Source organism: Eucyclogobius newberryi, unplaced genomic scaffold, assembly GCF_026437365.1.
Source record: "Eucyclogobius newberryi isolate DKJ021-1_F unplaced genomic scaffold, fEucNew1.0.hap1 SCAF_29, whole genome shotgun sequence".
Classification (NCBI taxonomy): Eukaryota; Metazoa; Chordata; class Actinopteri; order Gobiiformes; family Gobiidae; genus Eucyclogobius; species Eucyclogobius newberryi.
The window spans coordinates 205,747-232,341 of NW_027315934.1; the positions used below are offsets into that span (position 1 = coordinate 205,747).

At 40.5% G+C, this 26,595-nt stretch overlaps 14 non-coding genes across 14 annotated transcripts; all 14 read left to right on the forward strand.

Annotated features, from left to right (window-relative positions):
- Window positions 1–2,973: 2,973 nt before the first annotated feature.
- trnay-gua (transfer RNA tyrosine (anticodon GUA)) lies at window positions 2,974–3,047 on the forward strand. The gene has a single exon. It is a non-coding gene; the product is annotated as a tRNA-Tyr (tRNA).
- Window positions 3,048–3,432: 385 nt separating this feature from the next.
- Window positions 3,433–3,504, forward strand: trnaq-cug (transfer RNA glutamine (anticodon CUG)). The gene has a single exon. It is a non-coding gene; the product is annotated as a tRNA-Gln (tRNA).
- Window positions 3,505–5,121: 1,617 nt separating this feature from the next.
- trnak-cuu (transfer RNA lysine (anticodon CUU)) lies at window positions 5,122–5,195 on the forward strand. Its single transcript has one exon. It is a non-coding gene; the product is annotated as a tRNA-Lys (tRNA).
- Window positions 5,196–5,578: 383 nt separating this feature from the next.
- Window positions 5,579–5,650, forward strand: trnaq-cug (transfer RNA glutamine (anticodon CUG)). The gene has a single exon. It is a non-coding gene; the product is annotated as a tRNA-Gln (tRNA).
- Window positions 5,651–7,726: 2,076 nt separating this feature from the next.
- trnaq-cug (transfer RNA glutamine (anticodon CUG)) lies at window positions 7,727–7,798 on the forward strand. Its single transcript has one exon. It is a non-coding gene; the product is annotated as a tRNA-Gln (tRNA).
- Window positions 7,799–9,873: 2,075 nt separating this feature from the next.
- Window positions 9,874–9,945, forward strand: trnaq-cug (transfer RNA glutamine (anticodon CUG)). Its single transcript has one exon. It is a non-coding gene; the product is annotated as a tRNA-Gln (tRNA).
- Window positions 9,946–11,567: 1,622 nt separating this feature from the next.
- On the forward strand, window positions 11,568–11,641 carry trnan-guu (transfer RNA asparagine (anticodon GUU)). The gene has a single exon. It is a non-coding gene; the product is annotated as a tRNA-Asn (tRNA).
- Window positions 11,642–12,026: 385 nt separating this feature from the next.
- trnaq-cug (transfer RNA glutamine (anticodon CUG)) lies at window positions 12,027–12,098 on the forward strand. Its single transcript has one exon. It is a non-coding gene; the product is annotated as a tRNA-Gln (tRNA).
- Window positions 12,099–16,297: 4,199 nt separating this feature from the next.
- trnaq-cug (transfer RNA glutamine (anticodon CUG)) lies at window positions 16,298–16,369 on the forward strand. Its single transcript has one exon. It is a non-coding gene; the product is annotated as a tRNA-Gln (tRNA).
- A 1,616-nt stretch (window positions 16,370–17,985) lies between these two features.
- trnan-guu (transfer RNA asparagine (anticodon GUU)) lies at window positions 17,986–18,059 on the forward strand. Its single transcript has one exon. It is a non-coding gene; the product is annotated as a tRNA-Asn (tRNA).
- A 2,502-nt stretch (window positions 18,060–20,561) lies between these two features.
- trnaq-cug (transfer RNA glutamine (anticodon CUG)) lies at window positions 20,562–20,633 on the forward strand. The gene has a single exon. It is a non-coding gene; the product is annotated as a tRNA-Gln (tRNA).
- A 1,202-nt stretch (window positions 20,634–21,835) lies between these two features.
- On the forward strand, window positions 21,836–21,908 carry trnaf-gaa (transfer RNA phenylalanine (anticodon GAA)). The gene has a single exon. It is a non-coding gene; the product is annotated as a tRNA-Phe (tRNA).
- Window positions 21,909–24,054: 2,146 nt separating this feature from the next.
- trnaf-gaa (transfer RNA phenylalanine (anticodon GAA)) lies at window positions 24,055–24,127 on the forward strand. The gene has a single exon. It is a non-coding gene; the product is annotated as a tRNA-Phe (tRNA).
- Window positions 24,128–26,267: 2,140 nt separating this feature from the next.
- Window positions 26,268–26,340, forward strand: trnaf-gaa (transfer RNA phenylalanine (anticodon GAA)). The gene has a single exon. It is a non-coding gene; the product is annotated as a tRNA-Phe (tRNA).
- The last annotated feature ends 255 nt before the right edge of the window (window positions 26,341–26,595 follow it).

The following is a 26,595-nucleotide window of genomic DNA, read 5'->3' on the forward strand; positions in this document are numbered from 1 at the left end:
TTTGGCTGTAGAGAAAAAGGCCATCACAAAGAAATGCTCGACACCAACCACGCCAAAGATCAAAGACTTGACTGACATAGTAACAGACATTAGACATTGGATGAATGGAAAACAGTGACATTCAGGCTTAATTTGGATAAGCACTAATTTGATCGACTTTGGACCAAGTAGGACCCCTATTTTCATTTAAAGGTGATTTTGTTTTTATTTTATGTTATGTTATGTTTTATGTAACTATTAAGTTCTTTTAATTACAATTTTTGCTCCCTGGTCGTGTCCTGTATTGTTTTATGTTTAATCAAAAGAAAAGAAAAAAGGACACACAGAACTAGTTCATTTTCTTGCTACGTTATTCCTGGTTCAATCCCGGGTTTCGGCATGCGTACCTGAATGTTAGTCTTTGCTCAAAAATACAATGAATAGGAATGCTGGGTCTATTGGATATTTTGCGAGATCAGGACATAAATGGCCTGGAAAGGATCTATAAAACATAAACAGCATGCTTTCGTTGGAACATTGTTAGCATGAACATGTTTGGTAACATGTTTGGTTTCGCTGAATGTTGTACCCAAGACCTTCTGCGTGTAGGGCAGATGTGATGACCACCACACAATGAAACCATGAAGCAGAAGTTTGCCTACTTCAATGCTGCTCTCTTTGATATAGCCCAATGATCAAATGTCATACTTATTTTCAAAACAGGACATCCTGTAGAAAGGTGTGGTTCAACGGTATAGCCGTTAGCGCTCTGAATCCGGAGTTTTTCTTCATTTCTTATTGCAATTAGATGCACAAGTCTTTTATGGATATGCCTAGATTCTCGTCTCTGTGGCGCAATCGGCTAGCGCGTTCGGTTGTTAACCGAAAGGTTGGTGGTTCGAGCCCATCCAGGGACGACTGCTCACCTTGCCAGAGCAAGCAAGAAATACAATCCCAGAAGTAACCACTGTATGTAATTATGTAAGGAAACCAGGAAATCGTTATGGCGCTGCGGCTTCCTTGGTCAAAGGGCCTGTTTATTAAACAGGAAATGCCTACTTTTTGTCTATGAAAAATATTTACAAGGACAGAAAAGCCCACAAGAAGAGCCCTCAAACCCATACCTTTCTCCCTCAAGTTTACTGCTGCTACACTTTGCATTAAGAGAGGGAAAAGTATTGCTGCACCTCAAGATTATTTGCACTGTTTTCACTCCTTGTTTCTCATTTTTTTGGCAAGGGACGATTGATGTAAGACTTGTAGCTTTGGATGACCGTTATCCTTCCAAGGAGGAGTCTGCGGTTCCATGGTGTAATGGTTAGCACTCTGGACTCTGAATCCAGCGATCCTATTTCAAATCTCGGTGGAACCTTGAGTACCCCGAGAGCAGCGCTACTCTTTTGAAAAAGTGCAGAAACAAGAAGAATCTTTGGGTAAAATCTGTGCTTACCCCCTGAAAGGAGCCAACCAAAGCATACAAACTAAACAAAGCTGTTAAAATCTGGAGCTGGTTTTCTTATGACCAAGCTTATGATTCAACGCCTGGATTACAAAAGGCGTAAACGTTTCACCGCATTGCAAAAGAAAATCAAATGAAAAGCATTGATGTGTTGAAGGAATCCTTTGACTTGGAGAGACAGGACTTTTATAGGACTTATTATAAGCAAGAAATGAAACAAAGAAACGACCACTATAATCCTCTGACAGTAATCTTTGTTGAAACCAATCAATCAGAACTTGCGAGGGGAATAATTTCTAAATTATCTCAATGCATTGGTAATCTGGACAACGTTCTGCTAAGTATATTCTAAACCAATGGGAACGAGAAGTTAACCTGGTTTTGTCTGACCAAGAGTGTGGAAATGTAGGAACAGCCCTGAGGAAGACCACAAAATCACATGCCTGAAGGGGAAAAATATGTTTTTTTCACCACACCATGTCAAAGTGCCCATTATTCACAAGGAAATGCTAACTGCTGGAGAACCCAGCAGGCAAACCACTATCAGGTGTTTTGGGGCTGTGCTGTTGCTCAAAAATAATGGACTGAAATTCACAGGGCACTGCACACTGTTTTTGACTTTGCCATCCCACTCAAATTTAAAACTATGTACTTGGGCCTCAACACTCCTGCCATGGACACAATAAATGGATACCCTTGGAACATACTTTTGGCTGTAGAGAAAAAGGCCATCACAAAGAAATGCTCGACACCAACCACGCCAAAGATCAAAGACTTGACTGACATAGTAACAGACATTAGACATTGGATGAATGGAAAACAGTGACATTCAGGCTTAATTTGGATAAGCACTAATTTGATTGACTTGGACCAAGTAGGACCCTTATTTTCATTTAAATGTGATTTTGTTTTTATTTTATTTTATGTTATGTTATGTTTTATGTAACTATTAAGTTCTTTTAATTACGATTTTTGCTCCCTGGTCGTGTCCTGTATTGTTTTATGTTTAATCAAAAGAAAAGAAAAAAGGACACACAGAACTAGTTCATTTTCTCGCTACGTTATTCCTGGTTCAATCCTGGGTTTCGGCAGGTGTACCTGAATGTTAGTCTTTGCTCAAAAATACAATGAATAGGAATGCTGGGTCTATTGGATATTTTGCGAGATCAGGACATAAATGGCCTGGAAAGGATCTATAAAACATAAACAGCAAGCTTTCGTTGGAACATTGTTAGCATGAACATGTTTGGTAACATGTTTGGTTTCGCTGAATGTTGTACCAAAGACCTTCTGCGTGTAGGGCAGATGTGATGACCACCACACAATGAAACCATGAAGCAGAAGTTTGCCTACTTCAATGCTGCTCTCTTTGATATATCCCAATGATCAAATGTCATACTTATTTTCAAAACAGGACATCCTGTAGAAAGGTGTGGTTCAACGGTATAGCGGTTAGCGCTCTGAATCCAGAGTTTTTCTTCATTTCTTATTGCAATTAGAGCCACAAGTCTTTTATGGATATGCCCTAGATTCTCGTCTCTGTGGCGCAATCGGCTAGCGCGTTCGGCTGTAAACCGAAAGGTTGGTGGTTCGAGCCCACCCAGGGACGACTGCTCACCTTGCCAGAGCAAGCAAGAAATACAATCCCAGAAGTAACCACTGTATGTAATTATGTAAGGAAACCAGGAAATCGTTATGGCGCTGCGGCTTCCTTGGTCAAAGGGCCTGTTTAGTAAACAGGAAATGCCTACTCTTTTGTCTATGAAAAATATTTACAAGGACAGAAAAGCCCACAAGAAGAGCCCTCAAACCCATACCTTTCTCCCTCAAGTTTACTGCTGCTACACTTTGCATTAAGAGAGGGAAAAGTATTGCTGCACATCAAGATTATTTGCACTGTTTTCACTCCTTGTTTCTCATTTTTTTGGCAAGGGATGATTGACGTAAAGACTTGTAGCTTTGGATGACCGTTATCATTCCAAGGAGGAGTCTGCGGTTCCATGGTGTAATGGTTAGCACTCTGGACTCTGAATCCAGCGATCCGAGTTCAAATCTCGGTGGAACCTTGAGTGCCCCGAGAGCAGCGCTACTCTTTTGAAAAAGTGCAGAAACAAGAAGAATCTTTGGGTAAAATCTGTGCTTACCCCCTGAAAGGAGCCAACCAAAGCATACAAACTAAACAAAGCTGTTAAAATCTGGAGCTGGTTTTCTTATGACCAAGCTTATGATTCAACGCCTGGATTACAAAAGGCGTAAACGTTTCACCGCATTGCAAAAGAAAATCAAATGAAAAGCATTGATGTGTTGAAGGAATCCTTTGACTTGGAGAGACAGGACTTTTATAGGACTTATTATAAGCAAGAAATGAAACAAAGAAACGACCACTATAATCCTCTGACAGTAATCTTTGTTGAAACCAATCAATCAGAACTTGCGAGGGGAATCATTTCTAAATGATCTCAATGCATTGGTAATCTGGACAACGTTCTGCTAAGTATATTCTAAACCAATGGGAACGAGAAGTTAACCTGGTTTTGTCTGACCAAGAGTGTGGAAATGTAGGAACAGCCCTGAGGAAGACCACATAATCACATGCCTGAAGCGGAAAAATATGTTTTTTTTCACCACACCATGTCAAAGTGCCCATTATTCACAAGGAAATGCTAACTGCTGGAGAACCCAGCAGGCAAACCACTATCAGGTGTTTTGGGGCTGTGCTGTTGCTCAAAAATAATGGACTGAAATTCACAGGGCATTGCACACTGTTTTTGACTTTGCCATCCCACTCAAATTTAAAACTATGTACTTGGGCCTCAACACTCCTGCCATGGACACAATAAATGGATACCCTTGGAACATACTTTTGGCTGTAGAGAAAAAGGCCATCACAAAGAAATGCTCGACACCAACCACGCCAAAGATCAAAGACTTGACTGACATAGTAACAGACATTAGACATTGGATGAATGGAAAACAGTGACATTCAGGCTTAATTTGGATAAGCACTAATTTGATCGACTTTGGACCAAGTAGGACCCCTATTTTCATTTAAAGGTGATTTTGTTTTTATTTTATGTTATGTTATGTTTTATGTAACTATTAAGTTCTTTTAATTACAATGTTTGCTCCCTGGTCGTGTCCTGTATTGTTTTATGTTTAATCAAAAGAAAAGAAAAAAGGACACACAGAACAAGTTCATTTTCTTGCTACGTTATTCCTGGTTCAATCCCGGGTTTCGGCATGCGTACCTGAATGTTAGTCTTTGCTCAAAAATACAATGAATAGGAATGCTGGGTCTATTGGATATTTTGCGAGATCAGGACATAAATGGCCTGGAAAGGATCTATAAAACATAAACAGCATGCTTTCGTTGGAACATTGTTAGCATGAACATGTTTGGTAACATGTTTGGTTTGCTGAATGTTGTACCCAAGACCTTCTGCGTGTAGGGCAGATGTGATGACCACCACACAATGAAACCATGAAGCAGAAGTTTGCCTACTTCAATGCTGCTCTCTTTGATATAGCCCAATGATCAAATGTCATACTTATTTTCAAAACAGGACATCCTGTAGAAAGGTGTGGTTCAACGGTATAGCCGTTAGCGCTCTGAATCCAGAGTTTTTCTTCATTTCTTATTGCAATTAGATGCACAAGTCTTTTATGGATATGCCTAGATTCTCGTCTCTGTGGCGCAATCGGCTAGCGCGTTCGGCTCTTAACCGAAAGGTTGGTGGTTCGAGCCCATCCAGGGACGACTGCTCACCTTGCCAGAGCAAGCAAGAAATACAATCCCAGAAGTAACCACTGTATGTAATTATGTAAGGAAACCAGGAAATCGTTATGGCGCTGCGGCTTCCTTGGTCAAAGGGCCTGTTTATTAAACAGGAAATGCCTACTTTTGGTCTATGAAAAATATTTACAAGGACAGAAAAGCCCACAAGAAGAGCCCTCAAACCCATACCTTTCTCCCTCAAGTTTACTGCTGCTACACTTTGCATTAAGAGAGGGAAAAGTATTGCTGCACTTCAAGATTATTTGCACTGTTTTCACTCCTTGTTTCTCATTTTTTTGGCAAGGGACGATTGATGTAAGACTTGTAGCTTTGGATGACCGTTATCCTTCCAAGGAGGATTTTGCGGTTCCATGGTGTAATGGTTAGCACTCTGGACTCTGAATCCAGCAATCCGAGTTCAAATCTCGGTGGAACCTTGAGTGCCCCGAGAGCAGCGCTACTCTTTTGAAAAAGTGCAGAAACAAGAAGAATCTTTGGGTAAAATCTGTGATTACCCCCTGAAAGGAGCCAACCAAAGCATACAAACTAAACAAAGCTGTTAAAATCTGGAGCTGGTTTTCTTATGACCAAGCTTATGATTCAACGCCTGGATTACAAAAGGCGTAAACGTTTCACCGCATTGCAAAAGAAAATCAAATGAAAAGCATTGATGTGTTGAAGGAATCCTTTGACTTGGAGAGACAGGACTTTTATAGGACTTATTATAAGCAAGAAATGAAACAAAGAAACGACCACTATAATCCTCTGACAGTAATCTTTGTTGAAACCAATCAATCAGAACTTGCGAGGGGAATCATTTCTAAATGATCTCAATGCATTGGTAATCTGGACAACGTTCTGCTAAGTATATTCTAAACCAATGGGAACGAGAAGTTAACCTGGTTTTGTCTGACCAAGAGTGTGGAAATGTAGGAACAGCCCTGAGGAAGACCACATAATCACATGCCTGAAGCGGAAAAATATGTTTTTTTTCACCACACCATGTCAAAGTGCCCATTATTCACAAGGAAATGCTAACTGCTGGAGAACCCAGCAGGCAAACCACTATCAGGTGTTTTGGGGCTGTGCTGTTGCTCAAAAATAATGGACTGAAATTCACAGGGCATTGCACACTGTTTTTGACTTTGCCATCCCACTCAAATTTAAAACTATGTACTTGGGCCTCAACACTCCTGCCATGGACACAATAAATGGATACCCTTGGAACATACTTTTGGCTGTAGAGAAAAAGACCATCACAAAGAAATGCTCGACACCAACCACGCCAAAGATCAAAGACTTGACTGACATAGTAACAGACATTAGACATTGGATGAATGGAAAACAGTGACATTCAGGCTTAATTTGGATAAGCACTAATTTGATCGACTTTGGACCAAGTAGGACCCCTATTTTCATTTAAAGGTGATTTTGTTTTTATTTTATGTTATGTTATGTTTTATGTAACTATTAAGTTCTTTTAATTACAATTTTTGCTCCCTGGTCGTGTCCTGTATTGTTTTATGTTTAATCAAAAGAAAAGAAAAAAGGACACACAGAACTAGTTCATTTTCTCGCTACGTTATTCCTGGTTCAATCCTGGGTTTCGGCAGGTGTACCTGAATGTTAGTCTTTGCTCAAAAATACAATGAATAGGAATGCTGGGTCTATTGGATATTTTGCGAGATCAGGACATAAATGGCCTGGAAAGGATCTATAAAACATAAACAGCATGCTTTCGTTGGAACATTGTTAGCATGAACATGTTTGGTAACATGTTTGGTTTCGCTGAATGTTGTACCCAAGACCTTCTGCGTGTAGGGCAGATGTGATGACCACCACACAATGAAACCATGAAGCAGAAGTTTGCCTACTTCAATGCTGCTCTCTTTGATATATCCCAATGATCAAATGTCATACTTATTTTCAAAACAGGACATCCTGTAGAAAGGTGTGGTTCAACGGTATAGCCGTTAGCGCTCTGAATCCAGAGTTTTTCTTCATTTCTTATTGCAATTAGATGCACAAGTCTTTTATGGATATGCCTAGATTCTCGTCTCTGTGGCGCAATCGGCTAGCGCGTTCGGCTGTTAACCGAAAGGTTGGTGGTTCGAGCCCATCCAGGGACGACTGCTCACCTTGCCAGAGCAAGCAAGAAATACAATCCCAGAAGTAACCACTGTATGTAATTATGTAAGGAAACCAGGAAATCGTTATGGCGCTGCGGCTTCCTTGGTCAAAGGGCCTGTTTATTAAACAGGAAATGCCTACTTTTTGTCTATGAAAAATATTTACAAGGACAGAAAAGCCCACAAGAAGAGCCCTCAAACCCATACCTTTCTCCCTCAAGTTTACTGCTGCTACACTTTGCATTAAGAGAGGGAAAAGTATTGCTGCACATCAAGATTATTTGCACTGTTTTCACTCCTTGTTTCTCATTTTTTTGGCAAGGGATGATTGACGTAAAGACTTGTAGCTTTGGATGACCGTTATCCTTCCAAGGAGGATTTTGCGGTTCCATGGTGTAATGGTTAGCACTCTGGACTCTGAATCCAGCAATCCGAGTTCAAATCTCGGTGGAACCTTGAGTGCCCCGAGAGCAGCGCTACTCTTTTGAAAAAGTGCAGAAACAAGAAGAATCTTTGGGTAAAATCTGTGATTACCCCCTGAAAGGAGCCAACCAAAGCATACAAACTAAACAAAGCTGTTAAAATCTGGAGCTGGTTTTCTTATGACCAAGCTTATGATTCAACGCCTGGATTACAAAAGGCGTAAACGTTTCACCGCATTGCAAAAGAAAATCAAATGAAAAGCATTGATGTGTTGAAGGAATCCTTTGACTTGGAGAGACAGGACTTTTATAGGACTTATTATAAGCAAGAAATGAAACAAAGAAACGACCACTATAATCCTCTGACAGTAATCTTTGTTGAAACCAATCAATCAGAACTTGCGAGGGGAATCATTTCTAAATGATCTCAATGCATTGGTAATCTGGACAACGTTCTGCTAAGTATATTCTAAACCAATGGGAACGAGAAGTTAACCTGGTTTTGTCTGACCAAGAGTGTGGAAATGTAGGAACAGCCCTGAGGAAGACCACATAATCACATGCCTGAAGCGGAAAAATATGTTTTTTTTCACCACACCATGTCAAAGTGCCCATTATTCACAAGGAAATGCTAACTGCTGGAGAACCCAGCAGGCAAACCACTATCAGGTGTTTTGGGGCTGTGCTGTTGCTCAAAAATAATGGACTGAAATTCACAGGGCATTGCACACTGTTTTTGACTTTGCCATCCCACTCAAATTTAAAACTATGTACTTGGGCCTCAACACTCCTGCCATGGACACAATAAATGGATACCCTTGGAACATACTTTTGGCTGTAGAGAAAAAGACCATCACAAAGAAATGCTCGACACCAACCACACCAAAGATCAAAGACTTGACTGACATAGTAACAGACATTAGACATTGGATGAATGGAAAACAGTGACATTCAGGCTTAATTTGGATAAGCACTAATTTGATCGACTTTGGACCAAGTAGGACCCCTATTTTCATTTAAAGGTGATTTTGTTTTTATTTTATGTTATGTTATGTTTTATGTAACTATTAAGTTCTTTTAATTACAATTTTTGCTCCCTGGTCGTGTCCTGTATTGTTTTATGTTTAATCAAAAGAAAAGAAAAAAGGACACACAGAACAAGTTCATTTTCTTGCTACGTTATTCCTGGTTCAATCCCGGGTTTCGGCATGCGTACCTGAATGTTAGTCTTTGCTCAAAAATACAATGAATAGGAATGCTGGGTCTATTGGATATTTTGCGAGATCAGGACATAAATGGCCTGGAAAGGATCTATAAAACATAAACAGCATGCTTTCGTTGGAACATTGTTAGCATGAACATGTTTGGTAACATGTTTGGTTTCGCTGAATGTTGTACCCAAGACCTTCTGCGTGTAGGGCAGATGTGATGACCACCACACAATGAAACCATGAAGCAGAAGTTTGCCTACTTCAATGCTGCTCTCTTTGATATAGCCCAATGATCAAATGTCATACTTATTTTCAAAACAGGACATCCTGTAGAAAGGTGTGGTTCAACGGTATAGCCGTTAGCGCTCTGAATCCAGAGTTTTTCTTCATTTCTTATTGCAATTAGATGCACAAGTCTTTTATGGATATGCCTAGATTCTCGTCTCTGTGGCGCAATCGGCTAGCGCGTTCGGTTGTTAACCGAAAGGTTGGTGGTTCGAGCCCATCCAGGGACGACTGCTCACCTTGCCAGAGCAAGCAAGAAATACAATCCCAGAAGTAACCACTGAATGTAATTATGTAAGGAAACCAGGAAATCGTTATGGCGCTGCGGCTTCCTTGGTCAAAGGGCCTGTTTATTAAAAAGGAAATGCCTACTTTTTGTCTATGAAAAATATTTACAAGGACAGAAAAGCCCACAAGAAGAGCCCTCAAACCCATACCTTTCTCCCTCAAGTTTACGGCTGCTACACTTTGCATTAAGAGAGGGAAAAGTATTGCTGCACTTCAAGATTATTTGCACTGTTTTCACTCCTTGTTTCTCATTTTTTTGGCAAGGGACGATTGATGTAAGACTTGTAGATTTGGATGACCGTTATCCTTCCAAGGAGGAGTCTGCGATTCCATGGTGTAATGGTTAGCACTCTGGACTCTGAATCCAGCGATCCGAGTTCAAATCTCGATGGAACCTTGAGTACCCCGAGAGCAGCGCTACTCTTTTGAAAAAGTGCAGAAACAAGAAGAATCTTTGGGTAAAATCTGTGCTTACCCCCTGAAAGGAGCCAACCAAAGCATACAAACTAAACAAAGCTGTTAAAATCTGGAGCTGGTTTTCTTATGACCAAGCTTATGATTCAACGCCTGGATTACAAAAGGCGTAAACGTTTCACCGCATTGCAAAAGAAAATCAAATGAAAAGCATTGATGTGTTGAAGGAATCCTTTGACTTGGAGAGACAGGACTTTTATAGGACTTATTATAAGCAAGAAATGAAACAAAGAAACGACCACTATAATCCTCTGACAGTAATCTTTGTTGAAACCAATCAATCAGAACTTGCGAGGGGAATCATTTCTAAATGATCTCAATGCATTGGTAATCTGGACAACGTTCTGCTAAGTATATTCTAAACCAATGGGAACGAGAAGTTAACCTGGTTTTGTCTGACCAAGAGTGTGGAAATGTAGGAACAGCCCTGAGGAAGACCACATAATCACATGCCTGAAGCGGAAAAATATGTTTTTTTTCACCACACCATGTCAAAGTGCCCATTATTCACAAGGAAATGCTAACTGCTGGAGAACCCAGCAGGCAAACCACTATCAGGTGTTTTGGGGCTGTGCTGTTGCTCAAAAATAATGGACTGTAATTCACAGGGCACTGCAGACTGTTTTTGACTTTTCCATCCCACTCAAATTTAAAACTATGTACTTGGGCCTCAACACTCCTGCCATGGACACAATAAATGGATACCCTTGGAACATACTTTTGGCTGTAGAGAAAAAGGCCATCACAAAGAAATGCTCGACACCAACCACGCCAACGATCAAAGACTTGACTGACATAGTAACAGACATTAGACATTGGATGAATGGAAAACAGTGACATTCAGGCTTAACTTGGATAAGCACTAATTTGATTGACTTGGACCAAGTAGGCCCCCTATTTTCATTTAAATGTGATTTTGTTTTTATTTTATTTTATGTTATGTTATGTTTTATGTAACTATTAAGTTCTTTTAATTACGATTTTTGCTCCCTGGTCGTGTCCTGTATTGTTTTATGTTTAATCAAAAGAAAAGAAAAAAGGACACACAGAACTAGTTCATTTTCTCGCTACGTTATTCCTGGTTCAATCCCGGGTTTCGGCATGTGTACCTGAATGTTAGTCTTTGCTCAAAAATACAATGAATAGGAATGCTGGGTCTATTGGATATTTTGCGAGATCAGGACATAAATGGCCTGGAAAGGATCTATAAAACATAAACAGCATGCTTTCGTTGGAACATTGTTAGCATGAACATGTTTGGGAACATGTTTGGTTTCGCTGAATGTTGTACCCAAGACCTTCTGCGTGTAGGGCAGATGTGATGACCACCACACAATGAAACCATGAAGCAGAAGTTTGCCTACTTCAATGCTGCTCTCTTTGATATAACCCAATGATCAAATGTCATACTTATTTTCAAAACAGGACATCCTGTAGAAAGGTGTGGTTCAACGGTATAGCGGTTAGCGCTCTGAATCCAGAGTTTTTCTTCATTTCTTATTGCAATTAGAGCCACAAGTCTTTTATGGATATGCCTAGATTCTCGTCTCTGTGGCGCAATCGGCTAGCGCGTTCGGCTGTTAACCGAAAGGATGGTGGTTCGAGCCCACCCAGGGACGATTGCTCACCTTGCCAGAGCAAGCAAGAAATACAATCCCAGAAGTAACCACTGTATGTAATTATGTAAGGAAACCAGGAGATCGTTATGGCGCTGCGGCTTCCTTGGTCAAAGGGCCTGTTTAGTAAACAGGAAATGCCTACTCTTTTGTCTATGAAAAATATTTACAAGGACAGAAAAGCCCACAAGAAGAGCCCTCAAACCCATACCTTTCTCCCTCAAGTTTACTGCTGCTACACTTTGCATTAAGAGAGGGAAAAGTATTGCTGCACATCAAGATTATTTGCACTGTTTTCACTCCTTGTTTCTCATTTTTTTGGCAAGGGATGATTGACGTAAAGACTTGTAGCTTTGGATGACCGTTATCATTCCAAGGAGGAGTCTGCGGTTCCATGGTGTAATGGTTAGCACTCTGGACTCTGAATCCAGCGATCCGAGTTCAAATCTCGGTGGAACCTTGAGTGCCCCGAGAGAAGCGCTACTCTTTTGAAAAAGTGCAGAAACAAGAAGAATCTTTGGGTAAATTCTGTGCTTACCCCCTGAAAGGAGCCAACCAAAGCATACAAACTAAACAAAGCTGTTAAAATCTGGAGCTGGTTTTCTTATGACCAAGCTTATGATTCAACGCCTGGATTACAAAAGGCGTAAACGTTTCACCGCATTGCAAAAGAAAATCAAATGAAAAGCATTGATGTGTTGAAGGAATCCTTTGACTTGGAGAGACAGGACTTTTATAGGACTTATTATAAGCAAGAAATGAAACAAAGAAATGACCACTATAATCCTCTGACAGTAATCTTTGTTGAAACCAATCAATCAGAACTTGCGAGGGGAATCATTTCTAAATGATCTCAATGCATTGGTAATCTGGACAACGTTCTGCTAAGTATATTCTAAACCAATGGGAACGAGAAGTTAACCTGGATTTGTCTGACCAAGAGTGTGGAAATGTAGGAACAGCCCTGAGGAAGACCACAAAATCACATGCCTGAAGGGGAAAAATATGTTTTTTTCACCACACCATGTCAAAGTGCCCATTATTCACAAGGAAATGCTAACTGCTGGAGAACCCAGCAGGCAAACCACTATCAGGTGTTTTGGGGCTGTGCTGTTGCTCAAAAATAATGGACTGAAATTCACAGGGCACTGCAGACTGTTTTTGACTTTTCCATCCCACTCAAATTTAAAACTATGTACTTGGGCCTCAACACTCCTGCCATGGACACAATAAATGGATACCCTTGGAACATACTTTTGGCTGTAGAGAAAAAGGCCATCACAAAGAAATGCTCGACACCAACCACGCCAAAGATCAAAGACTTGACTGACGTAGTAACAGACATTAGACATTGGATGAATGGAAAACAGTAACATTCAGGCTTAATTTGGATAAGCACTAATTTGATTGACTTGGACCAAGTAGGACCCTTATTTTCATTTAAATGTGATTTTGTTTTTATTTTATTTTATGTTATGTTATGTTTTATGTAACTATTAAGTTATTTTAATTACGATTTTTGCTCCCTGGTCGTGTCCTGTATTGTTTTATGTTTAATCAAAAGAAAAGAAAAAAGGACACACAGAACTAGTTCATTTTCTCGCTACGTTATTCCTGGTTCAATCCTGGGTTTCGGCAGGTGTACCTGAATGTTAGTCTTTGCTCAAAAATACAATGAATAGGAATGCTGGGTCTATTGGATATTTTGCGAGATCAGGACATAAATGGCCTGGAAAGGATCTATAAAACATAAACAGCAAGCTTTCGTTGGAACATTGTTAGCATGAACATGTTTGGTAACATGTTTGGTTTCGCTGAATGTTGTACCAAAGACCTTCTGCGTGTAGGGCAGATGTGATGACCACCACACAATGAAACCATGAAGCAGAAGTTTGCCTACTTCAATGCTGCTCTCTTTGATATATCCCAATGATCAAATGTCATACTTATTTTCAAAACAGGACATCCTGTAGAAAGGTGTGGTTCAACGGTATAGCCGTTAGCGCTCTGAATCCAGAGTTTTTCTTCATTTCTTATTGCAATTAGATGCACAAGTCTTTTATGGATATGCCTAGATTCTCGTCTCTGTGGCGCAATCGGCTAGCGCGTTCGGCTGTTAACCGAAAGGTTGGTGGTTCGAGCCCATCCAGGGACGACTGCTCACCTTGTCAGAGCAAGCAAGAAATACAATCCCAGAAGTAACCACTGTATGTAATTATGTAAGGAAACCAGGAAATCGTTATGGCGCTGCAGCTTCCTTGGTCAAAGGGCCTGTTTATTAAACAGGAAATGCCTACTTTTTGTCTATGAAAAATATTTACAAGGACAGAAAAGCCCACAAGAAGAGCCCTCAAACCCATACCTTTCTCCCTCAAGTTTACTGCTGCTACACTTTGCATTAAGAGAGGGAAAAGTATTGCTGCACTTCAAGATTATTTGCACTGTTTTCACTCCTTGTTTCTCATTTTTTTGGCAAGGGACGATTGATGTAAGACTTGTAGCTTTGGATGACCGTTATCCTTCCAAGGAGGAGTCTGCGGTTCCATGGTGTAATGGTTAGCACTCTGGACTCTGAATCCAGCGATCCTATTTCAAATCTCGGTGGAACCTTGAGTACCCCGAGAGCAGCGCTACTCTTTTGAAAAAGTGCAGAAACAAGAAGAATCTTTGGGTAAAATCTGTGCTTACCCCCTGAAAGGAGCCAACCAAAGCATACAAACTAAACAAAGCTGTTAAAATCTGGAGCTGGTTTTCTTATGACCAAGCTTATGATTCAACGCCTGGATTACAAAAGGCGTAAACGTTTCACCGCATTGCAAAAGAAAATCAAATGAAAAGCATTGATGTGTTGAAGGAATCCTTTGACTTGGAGAGACAGGACTTTTATAGGACTTATTATAAGCAAGAAATGAAACAAAGAAACGACCACTATAATCCTCTGACAGTAATCTTTGTTGAAACCAATCAATCAGAACTTGCGAGGGGAATCATTTCTAAATGATCTCAATGCATTGGTAATCTGGACAACGTTCTGCTAAGTATATTCTAAACCAATGGGAACGAGAAGTTAACCTGGTTTTGTCTGACCAAGAGTGTGGAAATGTAGGAACAGCCCTGAGGAAGACCACATAATCACATGCCTGAAGCGGAAAAATATGTTTTTTTTCACCACACCATGTCAAAGTGCCCATTATTCACAAGGAAATGCTAACTGCTGGAGAACCCAGCAGGCAAACCACTATCAGGTGTTTTGGGGCTGTGCTGTTGCTCAAAAATAATGGACTGAAATTCACAGGGCATTGCTCACTGTTTTTGACTTTGCCATCCCACTCAAATTTAAAACTATGTACTTGGGCCTCAACACTCCTGCCATGGACACAATAAATGGATACCCTTGGAACATACTTTTGGCTGTAGAGAAAAAGGCCATCACAAAGAAATGCTCGACACCAACCACGCCAACGATCAAAGACTTGACTGACATAGTAACAGACATTAGACATTGGATGAATGGAAAACAGTGACATTCAGGCTTAATTTGGATAAGCACTAATTTGATCGACTTTGGACCAAGTAGGACCCCTATTTTCATTTAAAGGTGATTTTGTTTTTATTTTATGTTATGTTATGTTTTATGTAACTATTAAGTTCTTTTAATTACAATTTTTGCTCCCTGGTCGTGTCCTGTATTGTTTTATGTTTAATCAAAAGAAAAGAAAAAAGGACACACAGAACAAGTTCATTTTCTTGCTACGTTATTCCTGGTTCAATCCCGGGTTTCGGCATGCGTACCTGAATGTTAGTCTTTGCTCAAAAATACAATGAATAGGAATGCTGGGTCTATTGGATATTTTGCGAGATCAGGACATAAATGGCCTGGAAAGGATCTATAAAACATAAACAGCATGCTTTCGTTGGAACATTGTTAGCATGAACATGTTTGGTAACATGTTTGGTTTCGCTGAATGTTGTACCCAAGACCTTCTGCGTGTAGGGCAGATGTGATGACCACCACACAATGAAACCATGAAGCAGAAGTTTGCCTACTTCAATGCTGCTCTCTTTGATATAGCCCAATGATCAAATGTCATACTTATTTTCAAAACAGGACATCCTGTAGAAAGGTGTGGTTCAACGGTATAGCCGTTAGCGCTCTGAATCCAGAGTTTTTCTTCATTTCTTATTGCAATTAGATGCACAAGTCTTTTATGGATATGCCTAGATTCTCGTCTCTGTGGCGCAATCGGCTAGCGCGTTCGGTTGTTCACCGAAAGGTTGGTGGTTCGAGCCCATCCAGGGACGACTGCTCACCTTGCCAGAGCAAGCAAGAAATTCGATCCCAGAAGTAACCACTGTATGTAATCATGTAAGGAAACCAGGAAATCGTTATGGCGCTGCGGCTTCCTTGGTCAAAGGGCCTGTTTATTAAACAGGAAATGCCTACTTTTTGTCTATGAAAAATATTTACAAGGACAGAAAAGCCCACAAGAAGAGCCCTCAAACCCATACTTTCTCCCTCAAGTTTACTGCTGCTACACTTTGCATTAAGAGAGGGAAAAGTATTGCTGCACATCAAGATTATTTGCACTGTTTTAACTCCTTGTTTCTCATTTTTTTGGCAAGGGATGATTGACGTAAAGACTCCAAGGAGGAGTCTGCGGTTCCATGGTGTAATGGTTAACACTCTGGACTCTGAATCCAGCGATCCGAGTTTAAATCTCGGTGGAACCTTGAGTGCCCCGAGAGCAGCGCTACTCTTTTGAAAAAGTGCAGAAACAAGAAGAATCTTTGGGTAAAATCTGTGCTTACCCCCTGAAAGGAGCCAACCAAAGCATACAAACTAAACAAAGCTGTTAAAATCTGGAGCTGGTTTTCTTATGACCAAGCTTATGATTCAACGCCTGGATTACAAAAGGCGTAAACGTTTCACCGCATTGCAAAAGAAAATCAAATGAAAAGCATTGATGTGTTGAAGGAATCCTTTGACTTGGAGAGACAGGACTTTTATAGGACTTATTATAAGCAAGAAATGAAACAAAGAAATGACCACTATAATCCTCTGACAGTAATCTTTGTTGAAACCAATCAATCAGAACTTGCGAGGGGAATCATTTCTAAATGATCTCAATGCATTGGTAATCTGAACAACGTTCTGTTAAGTATATTCTAAACCAATGGGAACGAGAAGTTAACCTGGTTTTGTCTGACCAAGAGTGTGGAAATGTAGGAACAGCCCTGAGGAAGACCACAAAATCACATGCCTGAAGGGGAAAAATATGTTTTTTTCACCACACCATGTCAAAGTGCCCATTATTCACAAGGAAATGCTAACTGCTGGAGAACCCAGCAGGCAAACCACTATCAGGTGTTTTGGGGCTGTGCTGTTGCTCAAAAATAATGGACTGAAATTCAAAGGGCACTGCAGACTGTTTTTGACTTTTCCATCCCACTCAAATTTAAAACTATGTACTTGGGCCTCAACACTCCTGCCATGGACACAATAAATGGATACCCTTGGAACATACTTTTGGCTGTAGAGAAAAAGGCCATCACAAAGAAATGCTCGACACCAACCACGCCAACGATCAAAGACTTGACTGACATAGTAACAGACATTAGACATTGGATGAATGGAAAACAGTGACATTCAGGCTTAACTTGGATAAGCACTAATTTGATTGACTTGGACCAAGTAGGCCCCCTATTTTCATTTAAATGTGATTTTGTTTTTATTTTATGTTATGTTATGTTTTATGTAACTATTAAGTTCTTTTAATTACGATTTTTGCTCCCTGGTCGTGTCCTGTATTGTTTTATGTTTAATCAAAAGAAAAGAAAAAAGGACACACAGAACTAGTTCATTTTCTTGCTACGTTATTCCTGGTTCAATCCCGGGTTTCGGCATGTGTACCTGAATGCTAGTCTTTGCTCAAAAATACAATGAATAGGAATGCTGGGTCTATTGGATATTTTGCGAGATCAGGACATAAATGGCCTGGAAAGGATCTATAAAACATAAACAGCAAGCTTTCGTTGGAACATTGTTAGCATGAACATGTTTGGGAACATGTTTGGTTTCGCTGAATGTTGTACCCAAGACCTTCTGCGTGTAGGGCAGATGTGATGACCACCACACAATGAAACCATGAAGCAGAAGTTTGCCTACTTCAATGCTGCTCTCTTTGATATAGCCCAATGATCAAATGTCATACTTATTTTCAAAACAGGACATCCTGTAGAAAGGTGTGGTTCAACGGTATAGCGGTTAGCGCTCTGAATCCAGAGTTTTTCTTCATTTCTTACTGCAATTAGAGGCACAAGTCTTTTATGGATATGCCTAGATTCTCGTCTCTGTGGCGCAATCGGCTAGCGCGTTCGGCTGTTAACCGAAAGGATGGTGGTTCGAGCCCACCCAGGGACAACTGCTCACCTTGCCAGAGCAAGCAAGAAATACAATCCCAGAAGTAACCACTGTATGTAATTATGTAAGGAAACCAGGAAATCGTTATGGCGCTGCGGCTTCCTTGGTCAAAGGGCCTGTTTAGTAAACAGGAAATGCCTACTCTTTTGTCTATGAAAAATATTTACAAGGACAGAAAAGCCCACAAGAAGAGCCCTCAAACCCATACCTTTCTCCCTCAAGTTTACTGCTGCTACACTTTGCATTAAGAGAGGGATAAGTATTGCTGCACATCAAGATTATTTGCACTGTTTTCACTCCTTGTTTCTCATTTTTTTGGCAAGGGATGATTGACGTAAAGACTCCAAGGAGGAGTCTGCGGTTCCATGGTGTAATGGTTAGCACTCTGGACTCTGAATACAGCGATCTGAGTTCATATCTCGGTGGAACCTTGAGTACCCCGAGAGCAGTGCTACTCTTTTGAAAAAGTGCAGAAACAAGAAGAATCTTTGGGTAAAATCTGTGCTTACCCCCTGAAAGGAGCCAACCAAAGCATACAAACTAAACAAAGCTGTTAAAATCTGGAGCTGGTTTTCTTATGACCAAGCTTATGATTCAACGCCTGGATTACAAAAGGCGTAAACGTTTCACCGCATTGCAAAAGAAAATCAAATGAAAAGCATTGATGTGTTGAAGGAATCCTTTGACTTGGAGAGACAGGACTTTTATAGGACTTATTATAAGCAAGAAATGAAACAAAGAAACGACCACTATAATCCTCTGACAGTAATCTTTGTTGAAACCAATCAATCAGAACTTGCGAGGGGAATCATTTCTAAATGATCTCAGTGCATTGGTAATCTGGACAACGTTCTGCTAAGTATATTCTAAACCAATGGGAACGAGAAGTTAACCTGGTTTTGTCTGACCAAGAGTGTGGAAATGTAGGAACAGCCCTGAGGAAGACCACATAATCACATGCCTGAAGCGGAAAAATATGTTTTTTTTCACCACACCATGTCAAAGTGCCCATTATTCACAAGGAAATGCTAACTGCTGGAGAACCCAGCAGGCAAACCACTATCAGGTGTTTTGGGGCTGTGCTGTTGCTCAAAAATAATGGACTGAAATTCACAGGGCACTGCACACTGTTTTTGACTTTGCCATCCCACTCAAATTTAAAACTATGTACTTGGGCCTCAACACTCCTGCCATGGACACAATAAATGGATACCCTTGGAACATACTTTTGGCTGTAGAGAAAAAGGCCATCACAAAGAAATGCTCGACACCAACCACGCCAAAGATCAAAGACTTGACTGACATAGTAACAGACATTAGACATTGGATGAATGGAAAACAGTGACATTCAGGCTTAACTTGGATAAGCACTAATTTGATTGACTTGGACCAAGTAGGACCCTTATTTTCATTTTAATGTGATTTTGTTTTTATTTTATGTTATGTTTTATGTAACTATTAAGTTCTTTTAATTACGATTTTTGCTCCCTGGTCGTGTCCTGTATTGTTTTATGTTTAATCAAAAGAAAAGAAAAAAGGACACACAGAACTAGTTCATTTTCTCGCTACGTTATTCCTGGTTCAATCCCGGGTTTCAGCATGTGTACCTGAATGTTAGCCTTTGCTCAAAAATACAATGAATAGGAATGCTGGGTCTATTGGATATTTTGCGAGATCAGGACATAAATGGCCTGGAAAGGATCTATAAAACATAAACAGCATGCTTTCGTTGGAACATTGTTAGCATGAACATGTTTGGTAACATGTTTGGTTTCGCTGAATGTTGTACCCAAGACCTTCTGCATGTAGGGCAGATGTGATGACCACCACACAATGAAACCATGAAGCAGAAGTTTGCCTACTTCAATGCTGCTCTCTTTGATATAGCCCAATGATCAAATGTCATACTTATTTTCAAAACAGGACATCCTGTAGAAAGGTGTGGTTCAACGGTATAGCCGTTAGCGCTCTGAATCCAGAGTTTTTCTTCATTTCTTATTGCAATTAGATGCACAAGTATTTTATGGATATGCCCAGATTCTCGTCTCTGTGGCGCAATCGGCTAGCGCGTTCGGCTGTTAACCGAAAGGTTGGTGATTCGAGCCCACCCAGGGACGACTGCTCACCTTGCCAGAGCAAGCAAGAAATACAATGCCAGAAGTAACCACTGTATGTAATTATGTAAGGAAACCAGGAAAACGTTATGGCGCTGCGGCTTCCTTGGTCAAAGGGCCTGTTTAGTAAACAGGAAATGCCTACTCTTTTGTCTATGAAAAATATTTACAAGGACAGAAAAGCCCACAAGAAGAGCCCTCAAACCCATACCTTTCTCCCTCAAGTTTACTGCTGCTACACTTTGCATTAAGAGAGGGAAAAGTATTGCTGCACATCAAGATTATTTGCACTGTTTTCAATCCTTGTTTCTCATTTTTTTGGCAAGGGATGATTGACGTTAAGACTTGTAGCTTTGGATCACCGTTATCCTTCCAAGGAGGAGTCTGCGGTTCCATGGTGTAATGGTTATCACTCTGGACTCTGAATCCAGCGATCCGAGTTTAAATCTCGGTGGAACCTTGAGTCACCGAGAGCAGCGCTACTCTTTTGACAAAGTGCAGAAACATGAAGAAACTTTGGGTAAAATCTGTGCTTACCCCCTGAAAGGAGCTAACCAAAGCATGCAAACTAAACAAAGCTGTTAAAATCTGGAGCTGGTTTTCTTATGACCAAGCTTATGATTCAACGCCTGGATTACAAAAGGCGTAAACGTTTCACCGCATTGCAAAAGAAAATCAAATGAAAAGCATTGATGTGTTGAAGGAATCCTTTGACTTGGAGAGACTTGACTTGGAGAGACAGGACTTTTATAGGACTTATTATAAGCAAGAAATGAAACAAAGAAATGACCACTATAATCCTCTGACAGTAATCTTTGTTGAAACCAATCAATCAGAACTTGCGAGGGGAATCATTTCTAAATGATCTCAATGCATTGGTAATCTGAACAACGTTCTGTTAAGTATATTCTAAACCAATGGGAACGAGAAGTTAACCTGGTTTTGTCTGACCAAGAGTGTGGAAATGTAGGAACAGCCCTGAGGAAGACCACAAAATCACATGCCTGAAGGGGAAAAATATGTTTTTTTCACCACACCATGTCAAAGTGCCCATTATTCACAAGGAAATGCTAACTGCTGGAGAACCCAGCAGGCAAACCACTATCAGGTGTGTTGGGGCTGTGCTGTTGCTCAAAAATAATGGACTGAAATTCACAGGGCACTGCAGACTGTTTTTGACTTTTCCATCCCACTCAAATTTAAAACTATGTACTTGGGCCTCAACACTCCTGCCATGGACACAATAAATGGATACCCTTGGAACATACTTTTGGCTGTAGAGAAAAAGGCCATCACAAAGAAATGCTCGACACCAACCACGCCAACGATCAAAGACTTGACTGACAAAGTAACAGACATTAGACATTGGATGAATGGAAAACAGTGACATTCAGGCTTAACTTGGATAAGCACTAATTTGATCGACTTGGACCAAGTAGGCCCCCTATTTTCATTTAAATGTGATTTTGTTTTTATTTTATGTTATGTTATGTTTTATGTAACTATTAAGTTCTTTTAATTACGATTTTTGCTCCCTGGTCGTGTCCTGTATTGTTTTATGTTTAATCGAAAGAAAAGAAAAAAGGACACACAGAACTAGTTCATTTTCTCGCTACGTTATGCCACACGTTTCCCTCCCTTGCCTAATTTGTCAATAAAGTAGCCGAAATAGCTCCGTTGGGAGAGCGTTAGACTGAAGATTTAAAGGTCCCTGGTTCAATCCCGGGTTTCGGCAGGTGTACCTGAATGTTAGTCTTTGCTCAAAAATACAATGAATAGGAATGCTGGGTCTTTTGGATATTTTGCGAGATCAGGACATAAATGGCCTGGAAAGGATCTATAAAACATAAACAGCATGCTTTCGTTGGAACATTGTTAGCATGAACATGTTTGGTAACATGTTTGGTTTTGCTGAATGTTGTACCCAAGACCTTCTGCGTGTAGGGCAGATGTGATGACCACCACACAATGAAACCATGAAGCAGAAGTTTGCCTACTTCAATGCTGCTCTCTTTGATATAGCCCAATGATCAAATGTCATACTTATTTTCAAAACAGGACATCCTGTAGAAAGGTGTGGTTCAACGGTATAGCGGTTAGCGCTCTGAATCCAGAGTTTTTCTTCATTTCTAATTGCAATTAGAGGGGTAACCCTTTCATGGGTATGTTAAGATGCTCGCCTCTGTGGCGCAATCGGCTAGCGCGTTCTGCTGATAGGCGGAAGGTTGGTGGTTTGAGCCCACCCAGGGACGACTGCTCACCTTGCCAGAACAAGCAAGAGATACAATCCCAGAAGTAATCACTGTATGTAATTATGTAAGGAAACCAGGAAATCATTACGGCGCTGGGGCTTCCTTGGTCAAAGGGCCTGTTTAGTTAACAGGAAATTCCTACTCTTTTGTCTATGAAAAATATTTACAAGGACAGTAAAGCCCACAAGAAGAGCCCTCAAACCCATACCTTTCTCCCTCAAGTTTACTGCTGCTACACTTTGCATTAAGAGAGGGAAAAGTATTGCTGCACATCAAGATTGTTTGCACTGTTTGCACTCCTTGTTTCTCATTTTTTGGGCAAGGGATGATTGATGTAAAGACTTGTAGCTTTGGATCACCGTTATCCTTCCAAGGAGCAGTCTGCGGTTCCATGGTGTAATGGTTAGCACACTTTGAATCCAGCGATCCGAGTTCAAATCTCAGTGGAACCTTGAGTACCCCGAGAGTAGCGTTACTCTTTTGAAAAAGTGCAGAAACAAGAAGAATCTTTGGGTAAAATCTGTGCTTACCCCCTGAAAGGAGCTAACCAAAGCATACAAACTAAACAAAGCTGTTAAAATCTGGAGCTGGTTTTCTTATGACCAAGCTTATGATTCAACGCCTGGATTACAAAAGGCGTAAACGTTTCACCGCATTGCAAAAGAAACTCAAATGAAAAGCATTGATGTGTTGAAGGAATCCTTTGACTTGGAGAGACAGGACTTTTATAGGACTTATTATAAGCAAGAAATGAAACAAAGAAATGACCACTATAATCCTCTGACAGTAATCTTCGTTGAAGCCAATCAATCAGAACTTGCGAGGGGAATCATTTCTAAATGATCTCAATGCATTGGTAATCTGGACAACGTTCTGCTAAGTATATTCTAAACCAATGGGAACGAGAAGTGAACCTGGTTTTGTCTGACCAAGAGTGTGGAAATGTAGGAACAGCCCTGAGGAAGACCACAAAATCACATGCCTGAAGGGGAAAAATATGTTTTTTTCACCAAACCATGTCAAAGTGCCCATTATTCACAAGGAAATGCTAACTGCTGGAGAACCCAGCAGGGAAACCACTATCAGGTGTTTTGGGGCAGTGCTGTTGCTCAAAAATAATGGACTGAAATTCACAGGGCACTGCAGACTGTTTTTGACTTTGCCATCCCACTCAAATTTAAAACTATGTACTTGGGCCTCAACACTCCTGCCATGGACAAAATAAATGGATACCCTTGGAACATACTTTTGGCTGTAGAGAAAAAGGCCATCACAAAGAAATGCTCGACGCCAACCACGCCAACGATCAAAGACTTGACTGACATAGTAACAGACATTAGACATTGGATGAATGGAAAACAGTGACATTCAGGCTTAATTTGGATAAGCACTAATTTGATCGACTTTGGACCAAGTAGGACCCCTATTTTCATTTAAATGTGATTTTGTATTTATTTTATGTTTAGTGCTATTTATGTTCTTTTTATTTCGATTTTTGCTCTCTGGTCGTGTCCTGTATTGTTTTATGTTTAATCGAAAGAAAAGAAAAAAGGACACACAGAACTAGTTCATTTTCTCGCTACGTTATGCCACACGTTTCCCTCCCTTGCCTAATATGTAGATAAAGTAGCCGAAATAGCTCAGTTGGGAGAGCGTTAGACTGAAGATCTAAAGGTGCCTGGTTCAATCCCGGGTTTCGGCAGGTGTACCTGAACGCTAGTCTTTGCTCAAAAATACAATGAATAGGAATGCTGGGTCTATTGGGTATTTTGCGAGATCAGGACATAAATGGCCTGGAAAGGATCTATGAAACATAAACAGCATGCTTTCGTTGGAACATTGTTAGCCTGAACATGTTTGGTAACATGTTTGGTTTTGCTGAATGTTGTACCCAAGACCTTCTGCGTGTAGGGCAGATGTGATGACCACCACATAATGAAACCAAGAAGCAGAAGTTTGCCTACTTCAATGCTGCGCTCTTTGATATAGCCCAATGATCAAATGCCATACTTATTTTCAAAACAGGACATCCTGTAGAAAGGTGTGGTTCAACGGTATAGCGGTTAGCGCTCTGAATCCAGAGTTTTTCTTCATTTCTAATTGCAATTAGAGGGGTAACCCTTTTATGGGTATGTCAAGATTCTCGCCTCTGTGGCGCAATCGGCTAGCGTGTTCTGCTGATAGGCGAAAGGTTGGTGGTTCGAGCCCACCCAGGGTTGACTGCTCACCTTGCCAGAGCAAGCAAGAGATACAATCCCAGAAGTAACCACTGTATGTAATTATGTAAGGAAACCAGGAAATCATTACGGCGCTGGGGCTTCCTTGGTCAAAGGGCCTGTTTAGTAAAAAGGAAATGCCTACTCTTTTGTCTATGAAAAATATTTACAAGGACAGTAAAGCCCACAAGAAGAGCCCTCATACCTTTCTCCCTCAAGTTTACTGCTGCTACACTTTGCATTAAGAGAGGGAAAAGTATTGCTGCACATCAAGATTGTTTGCACTGTTTGCACTCCTTGTTTCTCATTTTTTGGGCAAGGGATTATTGATGTAAAGACTTGTAGCTTTGGATCACCGTTATCCTTCCAAGGAGCAGTCTGCGGTTCCATGGTGTAATGGTTAGCACACTTTGAATCCAGCGATCCGAGTTCAAATCTCAGTGGAACCTTGAGTGCCCCGAGAGCAGCGTTACTCTTTTGAAAAAGTGCAGAAACATGAAGAATCTTTGGGTAAAATCTGTGCTTACGCCCTGAAAGGAGCTAACCAAAGCATACAAACTAAACAAAGCTGTTAAAATCTGGAGCTGGTTTTCTCATGACCAAGCTTATGATTCAACGCCTGGATTACAAAAGGCGTAAACGTTTCACCGCATTGCAAAAGAAACTCAAATGAAAAGCATTGACGTGTTGAAGGAATCCTTTGACTTGGAGAGACAGGACTTTTATAGGACTTATTATAAGCAAGAAATGAAACAAAGAAATGACCACTATAATCCTCTGACAGTAATCTTCGTTGAAGCCAATCAATCAGAACTTGCGAGGGGAATCATTTCTAAATGATCTCAATGCATTGGTAATCTGGACAACGTTCTGCTAAGTATATTCTAAACCAATAGGAACGAGAAGTGAACCTGGTTTTGTCTGACCAAGAGTGTGGAAATGTAGGAACAGCCCTGAGGAAGACCACAAAATCACTTGCCTGAAGGGGAAAAATATGTTTTTTTCACCACACCATGTCAAAGTGCCCATTATTCACAAGGAAATGCTAACTGCTGGAGAACCCAGCAGGCAAACCACTATCAGGTGTTTTGGGGCTGTGCTGTTGCTCAAAAATAATGGACTGAAATTCACAGGGCACTGCAGACTGTTTTTGACTTTGCCATCCCACTCAAATTTAAAACTATGTACTTGGGCCTCAACACTCCTGCCATGGACACAATAAATGGATACCCTTGGAACATATTTTTGGCTGTAGAGAAAAAGGCCATCACAAAGAAATGCTCGACACCAACCACGCCAACGATCAAATACTTGACTGACATAGTAACAGACATTAGACATTGGATGAATGGAAAACAGTAACATTCAGGCTTAATTTTGATAAGCACTAATTTGATCGACTTTGGACCAAGTAGGACCCCTATTTTCATTTAAATGTGATTTTGTTTTTATTTTATGTTTAGTGCCATTTATGTTCTTTTTATTTAGATTTTTGCTCCCTGGTCGTGTCCTGTATTGTTTTATGTTTAATCGAAAGAAAAGAAAAAAGGACACACAGAACTAGTTCATTTTCTCGCTACGTTATGCCACACGTTTCGCTCCCTTGCCTAATTTGTCAATAAAGTAGCCGAAATAGCTCAGTTGGGAGAGCGTTAGACTGAAGATCTAAAGGTCCCTGGTTCAATCCCAGGTTTCGGCAGGTGTACCTGAATGTTAGTCTTTGCTCAAAAATACAATGAATAGGAATGCTGGGTCTTTTGGATATTTTGCGAGATCAGGACATAAATGGCCTGGAAAGGATCTATAAAACATAAACAGCATGCTTTCGTTGGAACATTGTTAGCATGAACATGTTTGGTAACATGTTTGGTTTTGCTGAATGTTGTACCCAAGACCTTCTGCGTGTAGGGCAGATGTGATGACCACCACACAATGAAACCATGAAGCAGAAGTT